The sequence below is a fragment of the Corvus brachyrhynchos genome, unplaced genomic scaffold (assembly GCF_000691975.1).
Source record: "Corvus brachyrhynchos isolate BGI_N302 unplaced genomic scaffold, ASM69197v1 scaffold116, whole genome shotgun sequence".
NCBI lineage: Eukaryota > Metazoa > Chordata > Aves > Passeriformes > Corvidae > Corvus > Corvus brachyrhynchos.
This window is the reverse complement of record NW_008240221.1, coordinates 11,947,485-11,954,028: the sequence shown is the minus strand read 5'-3', so window position 1 is coordinate 11,954,028 and position 6,544 is coordinate 11,947,485.

Below are 6,544 nucleotides of genomic sequence, written 5' to 3'. Positions count from 1 at the left end.
ATAGAATGGTTTGAGTTGGAAGAGGTCTTAAAGTTCATCCAATTCCAACTCCCTGCCGTGTACAGTGTCACCTTTCACTAGACCAGGTTGCTCAGAGCCCCATCCAACCTTGAACACTTCCAGGGATGGGGCAGCCAAAACTTCTCTGGGCAATGTGTTCCAGTGTCTCACCACCCTCACCATAAAGAATTTCTTCTAAACTAAATCCAGTCTAAACCTACCCTTATTTATCCAGTTTAAAGCCATTTCTGCTGTGTCCTGCCACTACAGGCCCTTGCAAAATGTCCCTCTCCAGCTCCCCTACGGCCCCTTTAGGTACAGAAAGGTGTTATAAGGTCTCTTGGAGCCTCGTCTTCTCCAGGCTGATCAAGCCAACTCTCTCAGCATGTCCTCATAGAAGAGGTGCTCCAGCCCTCTGAGCATCTTAGTGGCCTTTTGTAGGCTTGTTCAGCTCCAGATGGGCCAGACTGAAGGAATCTGAAACCAGGATTTCCTAATAAAGTTCTGTCACTGGTCTTGAATGAAAAGTCCTACACTATTTTGTGAACCATATTGGTAGTCTGTGGGGCTGTAGGCCCACAGCTGCTCTAAAAACTTCCTATAATTTCTATTGCATATGTAGTAAAAAGCTTGAACAATGATGGGTACCATTATTCGTGGTAAATGTTGAATATCACCTTATTTCTCAAGATTTTTGTGAAAATGTTCCTATGTATCAAAGATCAAACAGCCATGGCTCTGCTTTCTGCTTGAGTAGCTTCATCTTTGTTATCCTATTCATTAAAAAAACATGGGAAAAACAGAGTATATCAGCATGATGATGTGGGGAGAAGCTGGTGAAGGAGCTGGGAACTGCTTTGTACCATCCTTTGAGAAAGCCAAAGCCCGTTTGCCTTTGCCATGGAGTGCTAAATGTGTAGCTGCTTTGGGGTAACTATTACATGTGAGACGCAGCTATTCCTGAGATTCAAGAGGGATAAAGTAACTAAACCCACTAAACTAATTTGAAAATACCAGTCTAAAAAATTGCACATTGTTTCACTATTAATGCTACCAAGAGAGGTATTTCTCCTAGGTTTTTCCTGGAATAGCAATGGTTGTTAAGCAGTTACTGATTTTTGCATGCTGCAGTGAGAGAAAACCATACCCTTTCAATAATATTCTGTGTATGTAAATGTGCTCACTGCCATGGGAATGTTTTGATCATTTTATTAACCAAGCAATAAATGCACAAAAAAGACGTGGGGAACTGAGGTTGCAGTTTTTTCTTATCAACCTCTAAGATAATCTGTTTCATAGGGATGTGTATAAAAAAGTAGGCATAACTTTCAGTATCTTTCAGGTCCATCATCACTATTTTCCTTTGGTGGTCTCACCACACTTAGGGAGATAGATGGGTATATCAGAAAATTATCTACACATAATTTGTCATATTTGTGCTCCAGTGACAACAGACTCTCTGCTTTGGAAGAGCCTGGGGTTAGCTTGGTAAGGAAAAGAAATAACTCCTTACCCTGAGGGCTTAGTTCTTCCCATGCAGCACAGAGGGCAGCTGAAAGCTGTGTGGGGAAACTAAACTGCTGAAGCATTTTGTGTTTAACGTGGCATGAGAATATGCATGAGATGAGTTGGTCTTCCCCACTGCCAACCCTTGAACTTAAGATTGAAAGAAATCCTGATGGGGTTATTTCAAAAAGTTCCCTTGAAGAAAGTGGAGAGGTTACGGAAACAAAATCTATTATCCGTCATCCCGTCATTAACAAAGTGGAAGGACTGCCAGAAGAATTGTTGGCCTAAACTTGAGATGTCAAAAAATAGGTAAGAAAAATAGACTGGGGAAATATTTCCTGGGAAGGGGAAGGGATTGGATGGTACTGCTAGCCCTCTTCATCTCTCATTTTTAGGAGTCTATCATGTTATTTTGTAGAGTGAAGAGTGGTTGAAATGATTAATGGACCGCAGGGCCTGACGTGCAAGCAGGCGGCCAATGAGTGAATGTGTGCAGCAAGCTCAGTCACAGGAAGGATTCCTGAGTGCTGCTGGCTGGGCAGGCAGGGGTGCTGCACCCTGCAATTTAAGGAGGTGTAATTAGCTGAAACAAAACAACAATTAGCCAAGAAAATCTTTCAACACAGTGTTTTATTGTGCCTACCTTTGAGCTCTGCCAGGAGTGACACCTCACTCTGTGCCCCACAGCTGCAGTGCTGGCATCCATGGCTCACTCACTCTCTCCCAATCCATGCCATCCCTCACCAGAGTGTAGGGCATGTGCTCTGCTCCCCAGTCTGGCTCTGCAGCCCCCCTTTACCCCAGAGCCATCATGGGCTGTCTCCCAATAACCCCCAGAAAAGCCAGAAGGTGCGCTGCATTCCTGTCCTAGGTTACAATGTAAGATGTAACCAAAAGTATGTATTCTATCACCAGCTGTTAAAACCAGGTGGGGGTAGGGTTATTTATCTCTTCCGTGACACATCCCTGGTAACTCCCTCCGGAGGGGTATCTTCTGCTAATGGGCCACCAAGACTCACTGCATGGCCCATAAAATTACATCATCCCATTGTGAGACGCTCTGCCCAAGGGGAGGAACCAGGCATTGGATATTATCTGAGGTTTGGAACACCACACTCAGCCCTTACCTACTGGGTTCCCAGAGGACAAGAGCTACATAACCACCACTGGACCTTCAGAGGAGGACCAGACCCTTCTACAGGATCACTGCCTCAACAGAACCACATCTATCACCTCAAGAGAAGTGCAGCCACCCCTTAATCAGACTGCTGCCACCACCCTGCCCGGCAGGGTGTCAGGTCATATCCTGACTCTGTCAGTGTTTTTGTACTATTGCATTTATTTTTAATTTTCCTATTAAATTGTAGTTCTGATTTTGAGTCTCTCACTGGTTTGCTTTCAAACTAGTACAATCCCATACTGTGTTTAAATAACAAGGGACCATAGGTCAAAGGGGAAAAAGATCCCAGATGAAAAGAATAGGCTGGATTAGACAGAGAAGGTACATAATACCAATTTCAGAAAGGTCTCTGCAGGTATGAGGGCTCTGCTGACACCGCCCCTGGAGGAACCAGCTGGGGTAGAAGGACTTCTCCTTCATGACCATCCCCTTCTACCTGCCAAGCCAGACCAGCTGCCAATTCAGCTGCAGACTTGGAGCAGGAATCGAGGGCAGCAGATGTTGCAGCCTGCTGAAAGCTTGCTGGTGGCTGAATGTTTGAACTCCTAGAGAAGAGCTCTTGTGGAGAAGGCCACTGGCTGGCTGCAGGATTGCAGCACACCATACTTTTGGATGATTTCAGTGTTTTACTGTGAAACTTCCTTATGGAGGAAAACATCAGGATCTTCTAGTACTCTGTACAACCACTCAATCCAAGTTGGTCTTGCCTCTCCACTGCCTTGCTGGAGTCTTGCTGAAATGCTGCAGTGTTGTTGGTAGTGTCTCTGTCCTGTGCCATTTTGGAAAAGTGATGGGATTTTTAAATGCGTAGTTAGATTTGAGCCTATTTGATCCCAAAGCAAAGGAGAGAGGAAATGATATTGTGTGAGCATCTTCTGTCCAGGGAGAGTGGGGGAACATATTTTTTTAAAAAACGAAAGAGAACATTATCTGGCTTTTTCACCTGTATCCTGACACAATCATGTTCCATAAACCCTTAGATATGAAACAGAACACGTGCAGTTTACTCTTGCTTTGGGCCCACATTCTGTCCAAACAAATCTCACAGAATGTGAAACCACAAAAGCAGCTCCACTGTGTCAGACCGGAGGCTCGGCTGTTCTGGTACTGCCCTTTAACACTGCCCCATTATGGCTTATGGAAAGGTTTCTTATCCACACAGGGGGTTTCCACAATGGCAGAATGCTGTGCTTCATTTTACCCTCTGCCTTAAGCTGCTAATTTTTAATAGTGTGTTTGTCATTTTGGCCACTGCTGAACATTGAGGTGAAGTTTTCAGAAAACAATCTAGTATGAGGCACTGCTGGTTATGTAGAGTTGTTCCTCACTGTGTTCATTGCTTGGCACTTGTTAACTCCTAATTTTGTGTGTGCTCCCTGTGGCTGGCTTTGGTTGATTGCAGGTTCTGTGAGATGGGCACGAAGCAGGGCACTGGACCTGCCTGTGATGCAGCATGATGGCAACTAAATTGGCTTTTTCTTTTACTATATTTGCTGATGAGACTAATTAACTTCATAGAAAACATGATAAAATAATATATTAATGTCATTGCAAATCTGTTTTATTTTTCTTTCTAAAAGTTGTGATGTTCATCTCTGAGGTAAATTAATATGGTGTTTTATTCTGCATAGCAAAAGATGTGATGGATATTGCAACTGTTGTGTAATATTAATATAAATAGGGTCAGCTGTGCATAGTTTGGTTGATGCTCCTATTTTACTTCTTTGTCTTTTTTATTTTACCTCTTTAGACCTCATAGTTATTCAGTGATTTTTTTTTATTAAATTATTTATTGTAGCCAGATGATTGATGTTGTTTCACTTTGGTTCTTTGTAGCTTCCCGATTCTTTAGTTGTCAAAATGACAAGTACTCAGTGATTAATTAAAACCTTGATTTTGCTCTGTTATTGTTCATCTTCAGTCAAATATAAATTCTTATGTATTCCAGAAAATAATAAATATTCCCCAAATGCAGGTTTCTAAAATTTAGATCAAGGAATACCTTCATTTATTTTTCATTATTAATTTTTTATTATATTTAATTTTTTATATATGCACATATGAATATATAAAAAAAAATAATGTGAAAGATTTTAAATTGAAAACTCTATATAAGAAACCTGCCAGCATGGCCTGATGTTGGATGGTAACCTCTGTAAACTTCCTCACAGAGCTCTCTTTTTCCTGAGAAAGGTGAGACAAATTAAGAGTGGTTCCTTTTCAGAACTGACAAACTCCCTCTCTCTCTCTGGTATTAATTGTAGTGCTTTTTTTTTTGGTGTTGTGGACATATAGCATGGTTTCCTCTCAGCTATGTTGAAGGGTTTGGTGTTGAAAGATACATCTGAATTATTTACATTAAGATCTCTTTATAGCTGATAGAAAGAAATAAGCACTCTTGAAGGTGCAATTTGTCTCATATTGAAGGAGGCATCTTGTTACAGTGCAGATACTGCAACATGCGTATCAAACAAGGAGGCCGTGGAAAAGAAATATATATGGACCAATTCCTGATAGCTGTTTCAGAGAGATGTTTATTTCTCCAGCCGCGTGGCCGGGGCTCTGCCGAGGAACTGCTCAATCCCAGGACCCGAGGGTCGTGCAGGGGAACACAAAACAACCAATGGGGAACGAGGCTGACCAGGGGCAGGGAAACGCCATGCCTCCCCCCCAGGGCCCCTCTCCCAGGACCACATGGCAGGGGAAGGGCCCCAACAGCATCTGGCATGGGGTGCTGAAGTGCATCCTATTCCCTGGTACGAATAAGACAAGCCTTGACATTTGGTCAGATAATTCCCACTCAGAGATACTGGGACTCGGGCTGAGGTGACTGATCTATTTTGTGTATCTGGACACAGAGAAAGCAGCATCTCCCAGTTCCTGTGCTGGGCCTGGGAAAGGCCTCTCCAGTCCTATACTGTGTAAAAGCTTAGTGGCAGTGAGAGCTGCTGGGAATGGCAGAACAGGTTCCTTTGAATGAAGTCAAACCATTCAAAGTGCAGAAGTGCACCAGCCCAAGCTGGTCCAGCCTTTGCAGTGTTGGTGTGGGACTCTGCACAGAGCTTTCTGTGGGTGTTGGAGGGAAGATATTGTGATGGCAAAGAGACCACAGGCACTGGGTGTTCTCTACGGGTGGGCTACTTGACCAGCATGCCAATCAGCCTTTACCCTTGGAACAGCCACTCCTAATTCCTCTCGGGAAGAGCTGATGGGTTGGCTGGAAATGCTTTCAGGTATGTTTGGCTTTCTGGAATTGCTTTCGTAGACCAATTTCTTTTTCATGGGGTCTCATGTGAGAATAAACTCATTAGCTTTCTGATATGATTCCCCGGATGGCTGACTCATGAATTCTTCTAAACTTTCAAATTTTCATGAACGTAGTACATCAGATTTTGCTGGTAAACTGAATTTAGCCTTCTTTTCAGTCTTTGTTCAGGTTTTTTATCTAATTTATGCTGGTGCTTCTCTTTTCTTGCTTCCTCTGCTTAATGTTCCCAAAGATGTGATTGACTGCACCTGAAGTTACAGCTTCTTGGCCTGTTAGAAAAAGAAATGAATTGGCCCAAGTAAATTACTAAGCTAAAATTCATATGATAATACTTTTGCTGATTGGTTATAGTCTTCCATTATGGAAAACTCAATAAAATCTTAATTAGGAAAAAAAAGAAAAAGATAAGGAAAAAGCAAGTAAAACCATTTTTGAAAACGTCCTGAAGTTCCCTATTCTTTATCAGTTCCTTTGATGGTATTGAATAGATACTAACTCTGCTTTGGAACTCTACAAATGTCATTGCTGAGCTACTGATTCTGATGAAAGGATGAGGATCAGATGAGGAAAATTCAAGGTATGAAAGA